This window comes from Nicotiana tabacum, chromosome 8 (assembly GCF_000715075.1).
Source record: "Nicotiana tabacum cultivar K326 chromosome 8, ASM71507v2, whole genome shotgun sequence".
Lineage (NCBI taxonomy): Eukaryota > Viridiplantae > Streptophyta > Magnoliopsida > Solanales > Solanaceae > Nicotiana > Nicotiana tabacum.
The window spans coordinates 184,142,373-184,156,178 of NC_134087.1; the positions used below are offsets into that span (position 1 = coordinate 184,142,373).

Below are 13,806 nucleotides of genomic sequence, written 5' to 3' on the forward strand. Positions count from 1 at the left end.
ATGACCCCTTTGGGTCGTCACAGTTAGGGGTGTCAATGGTTCGGTTCGGCCGGTTATTTTATAAAATTTGTACCATACCAATTTTTCGGTTATTCTATTATGTATAACCAAAATTAGACTTTTCGAAACCGTCCCAATCATGTCGGCTTCTCTTCGGTATCGGTACGGTTCGATTAATTTTCGGTATTTTTTTAATATCATGTAAAATTCACCAGTAAAAGTAGAATTGCAATAATATACGTTCTTTTATAGGACTTAGCAAAACTCTCTAGACATTTTTACTGTTTAAAAGGGTGATGAATTAAAAAAAAGATGGCTAGAGTATAGATCCATCAACTATTCTACAACAACATAAAAGAAATCAAACAAAGGCAAAGAAAATATTAATCACACGAGTTGAAAGATATACCAAGCTGAGACTCAAGAATGAAGTCTATAGAAGATTAAATATTCAAAAAGATAAATCTTAATTATATGAAAGGAAACATATTCAATACATTATAGTTTGTTACTCATAATCGCTAGAACACTTTGTGTCTTTCTAATAAAGATACTTGAAATAAGTTAGTTTAAGTAGAAGTAACATAATAGGTTTTAGAAATTAGTATTTTGAGTTTAATTACTTGTTGGCTTGTAATAGTTTTCATAATTTCAAGGCTCAAAGAAAATTTAATGCATTATTATTTTTAAACTTACTAAATAAATATATTTTTTACATGTAAAATTTATTCGGTACGATTCGGTATTTTTTCGGTTTATTTTTATAAAATAAAAAACCTACCTTAATTATCGGTGCGGTTATATATTTATATAAAAACCTACGGTTTCTTAAAAAGAAACCTAAAAGTCTGTTCGGTGCGGTACGGTTCGTTCGGTTTAGTCGGTTTTCGAATATCCATTGACACCCCTAGTCACAGTATCCCTACAAGAGTTTCTGAAATTGAAATCACCAAAAATCACAGGTTCCGATAATTGAGTAGATCCTCTAAGTTTTCTTGGATGGGACACTTAAGGCATTACGTGCTCTTGGATGTTCTAGTGAGAGAGCCGTGCGAGCTACAAACTAGAGGATATGGCCAACACATAGTAATAAACGGTATGGCTAGGAAGGCCAGCAAGAGCACTACCACTGACATGGGACAAGTTCACTAAGTTGTTCAAGAATAATTTTCTTCCAGACAGTCTGATGCAACAATATGCTAGAGACTTTGAGAGATTGGTTCAGACTCCAGATATGGATGTGCCAACATATAACACTAAGTTCTGTAAGCTGTCTATATATGCTCCTCACTTAGTGCCTACCGAAGAAGCTCGAGTTCAGAGGTTTGTTGATGGATTGGTTGGTCATCTATACACTGTAGTAGCCCCACAGATGAAGACTTTATCCTACTTTGATGTAGTCGACCTTTCTAGAAAGATTGAAAACAAGGGACGTGAGGAGCGTGCAACTAGTGATTTACGTAAGAAGTCCAAGACAGGAGGGGCTTTCAATGGTGGTTTTAGTAAATATAGAAGAGCAGGAAATCAGGGACAACAACAACAACAACAACAACAACAGGGTTCTCAAGCAGGGACACACATGTCTTCACAATCCACATATAGACCACATTACAGACAAGGTAATAGGGGACCATCATCTTCTGGACATCGTAATTCTGGCCGGATATATACCACTACTCCAGTATGCCAGACTTGTGGTAGATCATATTTGGGCCAATGTCGTATTCTAACTGGAGAGTTCTTTCGGTGTGGGCAGTTGGGACATCACTTGAGGGATTGCCCTCAGCCTCCGAGAAATTTCAACCAGGCTTCTATTCAGTCAGCTGCACCGACTCAGACTACTCGTAATACTTCAGGTGCTATAGATGCAGGAAATAGAGGTCAAGGTGATGGAGACCGTGCTACTGTGAATCAAGGACAAGGAAATGTTGGTAGAGGTCAGGCGAGAGTTTTTGCATTTACTAGACAGGATGCTCAGGCCTCGAATGCAATGGTTACAGGTATTCTTTCTGTTTGTTCATTTGATGCACTTGCGTTGATTGATCCGGGATCTATTCACTCCTATGTGTCCTCGTACTTTGCTTTGAGATTTAGTAGACAGCTCGAGCTATTGAATGATCCTTTTCTAGTTACTACTCCTGTTGGAGAGTCTCTATTAGCTGAATACGTGTATCGTGCTTGTCAGATTCGGGTTGAGGGTAGAGATACTCTAGCTGACCTTATTGTACTTGATATGATTGACTTTGACATACTGATGGAAATGGATTATTTATCTTCTTGCTATGCTATAGTCGATTGTCATGCAAAGATAGTTAAGTTTGAGATACCAGAAGAACCCAGTTTTATTCTAAGAGGGAGTCTGGTTCCAGAGACTTGCAAAATTGTATCTTTTATGAGGCTCAACGACTTCTGAAGAAGGGTTGCTTGGGTCTCTTAGCTATTGTAAATGATACAATAAAGGAAACAGTTAGTATAGAAAATTTACCAGTAGTGAGAGAATTTTCTGATGTATTTCCTGAGGATTTACCAGGATTGCCTCTAATACGAGAAATAGACTTTGGTATTGATTTGCTACCTGACACACATCCCATATTGATACCCCCATATTGAATGGAACCAGCAGAGTTGAGGGAGCTAAAGCAACAGTTGCAAGATTTGTTAGATAAGGGTTTTATTAGACCTAGTGTATCACCATGGGGTGTAACAGTACTGTTTGTAAATAAGAAAGACGGATCCATGACATTGTGTATTGACTACTGGCAGTTGAACAAAATAACAATACACAATAAATATCCCTTACCTCGTATAGATGTCATGTTTGATCAGTTACAAGGAGCTGCCCACTTTTCAAAGATTGACCTCTGTTCTGGTTATCATCAACTTAGAATCAAAGATGAAGATATTTCTAAGACTGCTTTCAGAACTCGATACGGGCACTATGAGTTTCTTGTGATGCCTTTCGGACTGACTAATGATCCAGCTACATTCATGGATTTAATGAATATGGTGTTCAAGCCATTTCTAGATAGATTTGTAATAGTATTTATTGATGACATACTGATATATTCTCGTAGCCAAAGAGAACACGAGAATCATCTCAGGACTATGTTGCAGACATTGCGAGAACATCGACTTTATGCTAAGTTCTCGAAGTGTGAATTATGGCTAGACTCGGTAGCATTTTTGGGGCATGTTGTATCCAAAGATGGAATTATGGTAGATCCTAAGAAGATCGAAGCTGTGTAGAAATGGCCCAGACCTACTTCTCCTACAGAGATTCACAACTTTTTAGGCTTAACAGGTTATTATAGGTGTTTTGTGCAGGATTTCTCCAGAATAGTAGCGCCATTGACCAAGCTAACACAGAAAAATACAAAGTTTTAGTGGACGGAGGAATGTGAGCAGAGCTTTCAGAAGCTCAAAACGCGTATGACAACTACACCAATATTAGACTTACCATCAGGTTCTGGAGGATTTTTAGTATTCTGTGACGCCTCGAGGGTGGGATTAGGATGTGTTCTCATGCAAAATGGTCGTGTTATTGCTTATGCTTCGAGACAATTGAAAAAGCACGAGCAAAACTATCAAACACATGATTTGGAGATGGCTGCAGTGGTATTTGCTCTAAAAATTTGGAGACATTATCTATACGGCGAAACTTGTGAGATTTATACTGACCATAAAAGTCTGAAGTATATCTTTCAATAGAGAGATCTAAATCTTCGGCAACGTTGTTGGATGGAACTACTCAAAAACTATGATTGTTCTATTTTGTATCATCCTGGAAAAGTCAATGTGGTGGCTGATGCATTGAGTAGAAAATCTATGGGGAGTTTGGCACATATAGCCCCTACAAAGAGACTTTTGGCCAAAGATATTCAGAGACTAGAAGATACAAGTATCAAATTTAGTGTCAGAAATTTAGAGGCATTGTTGGCTTGTGCTCAGGCTAAGTCTTCATTAATTGAGCGCATTAAGGCCACCCAATATGAGGATGAACGATTATGCAAATATAGAGATAAGGCCTTAGCTGGTAAAAGCAAGGATATGATTGTTGAAAGTGATGGCGTTCTTCGAATAGGTGACAGACTATGTGTAGCAAACGTAGATGGGTTGAGGCATGCTATTCTTAAAGAAGCTCACAACACTAAATACACTATACATCCTGGATCCACAAAAATGTACCATGACCTGAAGCAATTTTATTGGTGGGAAGGTATGAAGAAAGATGTTGCTAACTTTGTTTCTAGTTGTTTGACTTGTCAGTAGATCAAGGCTGAGCATCAGCGACCCGTAGGACTACTACAACAAATTGAGATTCCAGAGTGAAAATGGGAAAGAATTACTATAGATTTTGTCACCGGGCTACTACAAACCCTTATAGGTTATGACTTGGTATGGGTGATTGTAGATCGACTGACGAAATCAACACACATTTTGCCGATAAAGACTACATATGGTAGAGTCAGGTATGCACAGATATTTATGAACGAAATTGTCTGACTTCACGGAGTTCCAGTATCCATCATCTCTGATAGAGGATCATAGTTCACTTCACGTTTTTGGAAATCTTTTCAAGAAGCATTGGGTACATTAGTAGATCTTAGTACTGCATTTCATCCACAGATAGACGGGCAGTCTGAACGTACTATTTAGATCTTGGAGGATATGTTGAGAGCTTGCATTCTTGAGTTTGGAGATAGTTGGGACACTTATCTACCTTTAGCTGAATTTGCTTACAACAATAATTTCTAGTCCAGTATTCAAATGACACCATATGAAGCATTATATGGTAGAAGATGTCGTTCTCCTATCGGATGGTTTGAAACTGGTGAGACTAACTTATTGGGACCCGACTTAGTACAAGAAGCTATGGACAAAGTCCAGTTGATCAGACAGAGATTGCTTACAGCTCAAAGTAGACAAAAGTCTTATGCTGATAAGAGAAGAAGAGATTTGATGTTCACAATTGGAGACAAAGTGTTCTTACGAGTCTCTCCCATGAAAGGTGTGGTGTGATTTGGGAAAAAAGGCAAGTTGAGCCCCAGGTTTATAGGACCGTATGAGATACTAGACCGAGTGGGAGCTGTGGCTTATCGTTTGACACTTCCTCCTGAGTTATCTTTTATTCACCTAGTGTTTCATGTCTCAATGCTAAGAAAATGTATATCAGACTCATCTCAGGTGCTTGAAGCACCAACTATACCGCTTGATGAGAAGTTGTCTTACGAGGAAGAGCCGATGACAATTGTTGATAGACAAGTAAGAAAGCTACGGTCAAAAGAAATTGTGTTCGTGAAAGTTTTATGGAGAAATCATGCCGTTGAAGAAGCTACTTGGGAAATAGAGGATAATATGCGAGTCAAGTACCCCCATTTGTTTCAGTCTACAGGTACGTACTTGAGTTAAATTCGGGGATCAAATTTTATAAGACGGGGAGAATGTAATACTCCTCATTAAAAAAAAATTAAAAAAATAGGGTAGTTATGTAATTTGCAACAAAAAAAATACAATAAGAGATGAATTAGGGTCAAAGCCCTACGTTAGCTAAATTTAACTCGGCAGAAGCAAAAACGAACAGAAGCATCGAAGGCAAAATCACAAAGTTGGGTTTGCTCTTTTCTAGCAAACGGATTTACGGAGGAGGAGAATAAGTTAGGTAGTTGAATTCTAATTCTTTTTTCCAAGGTAATCTATATGAGATTTCCTTCACTCAATACTTAGCATAATATTAGTGATTATTTTGTTAACTAAGGGAAGAAACAAAAAAATTTAAGTTACTTTTTATTTAGTACGAACATGGCTTCTCATTAGATGAATAAATATTTTATTAATCTTATAGCAAACAATTTAGTCTAGTGTAGAAACTATATGAGGACAAGAAACAGTTTCATACGAAAATAAATCAAATTCTTAATGCCCTTTGTATATAGTAATATCAATAAATTATAGGACCAAACAGAGATTCAAAGGCTTTTGTTGAAGACATTATTTTTCAATTCAGAGGGTAAATTTTCTTACTTCAATTTGGTTAAGATTATCATCTCAGTGTATGTACAAAAGAAATTATTGTTGACAGTGATCCTTAATGATTTAGATTTATACATATGTTTGGCATAATCTGGGATAAAAGAAAAATATTGATGAATAAATATACGAGTAAGTTGAAATTGATAGGTTATAGACTAGTTGAATTACTCATAGTATGGATAAATATAATTCGGGAAATTGATGGTGGAACGTAAAACTCTGAGGATTTGGGTAATCTATATTAGCTATGAATTAGCTTAAACAAAGAAATTAACACAAGATCGATATTGATGTGATTATAGATTGATTGAAGAAAATCGTACAGATCGCTCGAGGTGACGAGTTTGATATTTCAACACGATTACAGTGAGTAGTAATCTTACCGCAATTTGTGTTTTCATAACTTGCATGATTTACACATGATTTTTAATATGAATATGTTACCGATTATTTTAAGTTGCATGTGGGATAAGTCTTTTACTCGATATGATACCGAAATAGTTACTTGAGAAGATTACCGTTGTTTTTAAATATTTTCATTGTCACTAGATCTATTTTACCGTTACTTGAATTTACTGTTATTGAAAAAAAATTATATGATTTGATAAGAATCGAAATGCCCTATATTATTTTAAAATATTTTCTATGGGTATATACGGATTACAGAGACAAGTATAAATGGGAGTAGACATTGAAGGATCCCGTAGCTAACGGCGGGTTCGTTAGACCTGGTGCACCTTGTAATTACAGATTACCGTTATAGCCCTCGCTTGTGGGAAGGTAGAACTAACATACCGTTACCGATTTCCCTCGAGTAGGGACTACCGTTATATCTGACTTCTTGCAAAGAAGTCCACAATTATACCGATTACATGATCCGTTCATTGAAACCTCCCAAATATGAATATTAATATTGTACAGTGGTTACCGAGCTTATTACTAAATTATTATTTGTATACTACATGAAGAACATGATGAGACTGAAAATTAATTATTATTTCTGAAAAGGAATTTTTATGTTATCTCTTGTTTGAGATACTAGCATGTTTCTGACTTGTCCCAAATAAAAACGGTTGTGGTTAAGTGTTATTACTCACTGAGCTAGCGACTCATTCCTCGCTAATTTTTTTTAGAGACAGCAGTTGACGCAGACGAGGATTTCGTTAGTTAGAGCGCACAAATTGATATTTCTCGGTGAGCCTCACACTTGTTCGCGTGGGCAGAGATTTTATTTATTGTTATGGTCTTTTCATTGAACTCTTAGAGTCGCTCCATAGTCATTATTTTAGTGTCATGAGTATTTTTTCGTTATTATAGTCTTATGTTGAGTATCATTCTCATTTATCAAAGTTGGAGATAAATTAGTATTTTCTAGTGGTTAGTTGGTGGTTTAGTTATGGTGAAGACTTGTATTGGTTAATTGACAAGTTGTCAATTGTTTGATATGATATTAGGATGTTTGGTTGTTGATTTTAGACAGGAAAATTTTTAGGATGGTCCAAACACAGGGGAAACTCTGTCCGATTTTCTGTACAATTTTCGATGATTCTTACTTGGGAATACTTGCTCCTAAGCGCCGGTCACAATCCTAAATTGGGTCGTGACAGAGTTCTACCCATTACTTTGTTACTCTGGTAGGAAATAATCTCTAATGCCGATACTTGCAAATAAATGGAGAAAACAATTGTGCAAAAGTTTCATACTTGACCAAAGTACGTTTTGAAGCTGTTGTACATGAAACATCAGCTTTATATACTCGTTGAATTAGTTTCTCGGCACGTACGTTGCATGTGTGTATCGAGTTCGTTAATTAATACATGTATTGTAAAATAATATTAAAACTATTAAAATAAAGTTTTTTGTAAGTATACATGAAAGAATATATAATAAATTTTTGTGGTGGTTATTGGGGAACGTAGTCAGTTGAATCGTTCATTAGAACCTACAAAGATGAACAATAAAAGTGTAATTAGATACAAGTGATTTGCATACTTATTTTGTGAATTTGAGGTTAAAAATTATAATTAAGTGTATCTCACCTAACATTCCTTATAGACGATATTCCTCGTATATGTTCTTTCCATCCGTTTTACTTGTCTATTATAATCAAGACTCGTGTATCGACATTGATATCCCTCGTAAAAATGCAATGTAAAGTTTTCCATGTGAGAAAACATGTTGTGATAGACATAATCCAACATTGAGTATTGTCTGACCTTTAGGTTTATTTATTGTCATTGCAAAATATAAGAGTATAGGGAATTATTTTTGCACGAATTTGAAAGAATATCCTTCATTTTCGGGGGGGGGGGGGTGTTGAATATTGGAATAAACACATGTTTCTTAGTAGATTGACCCGTTGTTATTTCGTTGTCATCAAATCCTCTGCAGATCATCCTTGTAGCATTGCATAAGCCATTTGAAGGGTCCAAATTTCTAGGTAGCATGATGGGCGCATTTTCTATCAAAATCAACCTATTCATGGAAATATAAATATGTGAAATTTTATTAGTATTTGTAAGCAAAAAAGTGTGTGTATGTATATATATAGAGAGAGAGAGAAAAAGAAATAAAATAAGAGAAACTTAAATAATATAATGGGTTTGACAATGTACCTATGTGGAGGAAGATTATTTGGTGTTAAAGTTTTTAGGTATTCTTCTTGATAGGAATTGTTGGTATCATCTTCTGCAAAGTCAAAACTAATAAATGTCTTGCTTTCACAGGAAACTTGTCTATCAATATTTTATTTAATTGATCCACAAATTTATTTCTACTTGCTAAAATAGGAATCCCGACAAGTATTTTCTGTTGTTAATTCCAAAATTTACAAGAGCAGAGACAATTAATGCAAGTTTAGTGAAATCATATTTGTGACCTTTAATGAAAAAGATACATTTTACGATGAATATGAGAGCAAAAGAAGATCCAAATTTCAGTAATTTCTTATTTCGTGTTAGTAATGGAGAAGAGCAAACCGTAAAGGTTAATTTGATAATTCTTCGCAACAAATAGTTGTCAAACACAGCAATGATGGTAAAGTAGAGGAATGTTTGATAAGAGAAGTATTTCCATCATTACATTAAAATGTCATTTATGTGCTGTTCATAACAGAATGGGCCATCTTAGCAAGTAGAAAAATGATTATAGCTCAACTAAAAAGTATTAATTATTAGTAGAGCTCTTCTTTGGTTCAAAGAAGTCCTTCCACTTTTCAACATGCTTATTGAAGTGTTACTTGAATTTTTGTCCCCTATTAAAGATGTAACCAACATTTTATGTTATAAAAAAATAATATAAATTAGTAAAGTGCAAAGTAAAAATGTAAAATGGTATTACCTCTTCATCAACAAATATAAGAATTCTGAAAATACCTTCAGGGGTTTTGTATGGCATTACTGTACTCATCCGGGATTACTAAGACTTTCATAATCCAATTGGATGAATATTTTGGTACCTTGTTAATAGGTACATATTGTTTTGTTAATTCTGTTTTAGTCGCCATGTGCTCTTAACCTGAGATGGTTAGATTGTCAGAGGAAAATAATATAATAGTAATAGGTTTTGTAGTTTCTATTATGTTTTATTTTGTCATTTCAAATAGACAATAGCTTAAAATATTTGTAAAAGCAGGAACAATTTGTGTTGGTGATAGCTTTTATAATGTAGTCAATATATGGGAATAACTGTAGTAATTAAGAAGTGAGGTATTATAAAACGTTTGAGCGAGCAATCGTAGAGAGCTGCTAGAAGAGTACTAAACAAATTAATATTGGAGCAAGCAATGTAAACTATTATTTAGGAAAACATCAAGTGAGTTCAACATAGCTTGAGTAGGCAATAGGTTCCTTAATCTAGCTGCCAGCTTGCAAAATATTAAAAAGAAGGGGTAAAATAGGAATAATTTATGATGGTAATAGCTTTGATTAATTTAGTGAAAATTAGTCTAAGGATATGCACATTGCGCGTGTACCATATATCAATAAGTATAAACTTTATAAAAGCCACGTTACAGGTATCATTTAAAAAAGTGTCTGAATTTTAAATAAAACTAAAAAAATTGAGTTCCTGAAAATAATGAATTAATATCGATCCTATTTATCTAAAACCTTAAAATAGAGTGTTATTACCATGGGCATAGGCACCTTATCTCAAGCAATATCACATGACACCGCTTTGAAAAACAAAACATAAATATATATGTATAGATCATAAAAAATGAAAATATTTGGTATAAATATGACACCACTTATTATTATAGTGATTTATTTATTTGTTCGCTTTTTTAAATATTGACACCACTTACAAAATTTTTTGTGTATGCCACAACTGGTTATTACATTGATGTAGTAGTTGAATGCAAAAAAGGAAAAAAAATATCTTTGGACTTGTAAAGATGAAGAATTTGGTTTAGTTATTTCCTTCATAAAAAATCCTAAATTAAAGCTAAAAAAAAGTTTGTGACAATGCTTATTTACAGAGCACTAAAGAATTTTAGTGACCTTCAAAGTATAAATTTACCATAAAGAAAAATTAAAAGAAAGGTTCCAACTACCATAATAACTAATATATCTATTCAATCAAATCTCTAAAATTGACAAATAAATAAAGAATAATACTTTGGTTGCATTAACAGCCAAATCAAAGGACAAACGTTAACGTTGATTAGTCTTATAGAGTTCTAGTTGCACATACACATTAGAAACAGAATCCTTGATTCTTCTTGCACGTTCTTTTTCTCTTGACGCATACTTTAATAATTACATTCTAAGGCGTAAAGAGCTTGAACTCCTTTTCATGTCCTTGCAAAGTATTTTCAAGATTAGTTCTAATTGCACTTTTAACATGTGATTACTAAAACAAACCGTGTGTAAATGTCACGACCCGAATTCCCCACCATCAAGAGTCGTGATGGCGCCTACTGTCGGAACTAGGCAAGCCAACCCTAACATACCTTTTCAACTAATTTTCAACAAGATAATAATAAAAATAATAAATTCAAGCGGAAGCCTTAATTTAATATTAAATGAACGAAAATGCGAAAAAATTAATACCATCCTCTACCCAAGATTTAGTGTCTCAATACTCACGGACTACTATAAGATACTACAAATAAGAGTTTGAAAAAAAATACATAAGGAGTCTGTTTCGATACAATGAAAACAAACAGAGATAAAATAGATGAGACTCAGGGCCCACGCACGCCAGCGAACTACCTAGGAGTCTCTGGACTGAAGGCACGCTCCCAATCTACTGTTACTGCGGTCCGTAAGCTACTCCCGAATCTGTGCACAAAAAGGGCACAGAAGTGTAACATCAGCACAACCGACCCCATGTGCTGGTAAGTGCCTGACCTAACCCCAGTGAGGTAGTGACGAGGCTAGACCGGACCTACCTCAAATAACCTGTACAGATATATGTGCAACAACGGAAACATATACAGAATTTAAACAGATAATAGGGAAGGGACATGCTGTGGGGTGTAACAATTTAGATATAAGACCAACGAACAGAGAGATGGAAACTGAATAATTAGCATCTATGAAAGAGAGCAAGTGAATCAACAACTGCACGGCACCAACCTTCGTGCTTTTACTCTCAATTCTCACCAAAACTGTCAAATATAGTGCATGGCATCACCCTTCGTGCTTTTCCTCACATAACTCTCACATCAAGGCACGGAATGACCCTTCGTGCTCAAATAATTAGAGACATGGTACGGAAAGACCCTTCGTGCATAAAAAATTAGAGACATGGCACGGAAAGACCCTTCGTGCATAATTATCAAAACATGGCACGGAAAGACCCTTCGTGCATAATCGCTCTTCCTCACCTAATCATCAGTCACAACCAATCGGGGAAAGGGAATATACAACAAGATTAAACATCCCGGCAAGGGAGAACAAATCAACAATAGGTCCCGGCAAGGGAAAAATACCACACTTCCTTCTTTAACTCATCTGATTCTCAACTATCACTTCATAATTATATTAGCAAGTAATTAGCTCAACTGTTTCACATCTTTTGAATTTAAAAGCAACTACGACTCACGGTCATGCTAGACTCCGGTGCATAGATAACCGTCACCATGCCTATACACCGTACTCCACAGTTAACACGTAGCAAATAACATCCAAATCCTAATCCCTCAAGCCAAAGTTCGAACAAACACTTACCTCGAATGCTCCAAACTCAACTCACGCTTCTAGTATAGCTTTACCTCTTGATTCCACTACCAATCCGCTCGAATCTAGTCATGAGTTACTTAATCACATTAATAATTACTAAATGAATCATCCCCAATGCATGAAAATAGATTGTTCAAGGTTTTTCCCAAAAAGGTCAAAAATACCCCCGGACCCACGTGGTCGAAACTCGAGGTTCGGACCAAAACCCGGTTACCCATTCCCCATGAATCCAAATATATGATTTATTTTTAAATCGGACCCCAAATTGAGGTCCAACTTCTCAATTTGTAGAAAACCTAGGTCCTACCCAAAACACCCAATTTTCCGCATGAAAATCTTTGATTTGAATTTGAAATTATGTAAAAGATGTTAAGGGATAAAGAAATTAAGTTAGAAACCACTTACCAATAGTTTTGGAGAAGAAAAGTTGTTTGGAAAATCGCCTCTTAGGTTTTGGGTTTTTGAAAAGTGAAAAATGACTGAGATTTCCGAACTTGTATACCTTTCTGAGGACCTGGCACGGACCGCACAAAAATGTGTTGCGGCCGCGCCGAGTGAGAGAAAAATTGGGGCTTCTCTGAACCCTCCCAGCGCGGACCGCACTGTTTTGGTGCACGGCCGCGCTGGTTGACCTGAAACCCTAACCCTCAGACTCAGCCACGCAGACCGCACAAAATGCATCGCGGCCACGCGGCTCTAGCGCGGACCGCGCGGAAATGACCGTGGCCGCGCTGGTGTCTGCAACACCTGAACCTGCATTTTCTTAATTCCAAGACCTCCTGGGCCCCATTCAAAACTCACCCGAGCCCTTGAGGCTCCAAACCAAACATGCACACAACCTTAAAAACATCTTACGGACTTACTCGTGCGATCAAATCGCCAAAATAACATCATATATATAGGATCAAGCCTCAAACACATAATTTTCTTTCTTCAACTTTCATAACTCAAATTCTCCATTTTTAGTCTGAAACACGTCATATGACATCCGTTTTTAGCCAAACTTTACAGATAGTGCTTAACACATATTTAAGACTTGTACCGGGCGTCGGAACCAAAATACGAGCCCGATACCTATATTTTCTAACTCCTTTTTATTTCAAATTTCATATCAAATTTCAGAAAAACAATTTCTTTCAAAAATTCATTTCTCAGGATTGGGACCTCAGAATTTGATTCCGGGCACACGCCCAAGTACCATATTTTTCTATGGACCCTCTGGGACCGTCGAATCACAGGTCCGGGTCCGTTTACCTAAAATGTTGACCGAAGTCAACATTATGCATATTAATACCAAAATTCATCAAATGTTTCACATAATTCACATATTCTAACATAAAAACTTTCTGGCTATGCGCCCGAACTGCGCACGCCAATCGAGATAACTAAAAGCGAGGTTTTCAAGGCCTCGAAAGCACGGAACAAGGAAGAACTACGGTGATGACCCTTCGGGTCGTCACATTCTCCACCTCTAAAACAACCGTTCGTCCTCGAACGGACAAAAGAAAGAAGTACCTGAGTCGGGAAATAAATGAGGGTAACGGCTCCGCATATCGGACTCGGACTCCCAGGTCGATGCCTCAGAAGG

The 13,806-nt window shown here is 36.1% G+C and overlaps 1 pseudogene; it reads left to right on the forward strand.

Annotated features, from left to right (window-relative positions):
- Positions 1 to 4,872: 4,872 nt before the first annotated feature.
- LOC142163440 (uncharacterized) overlaps positions 4,873 to 13,806 on the forward strand; it is a 61,018-nt pseudogene continuing 52,084 nt past the window's right edge.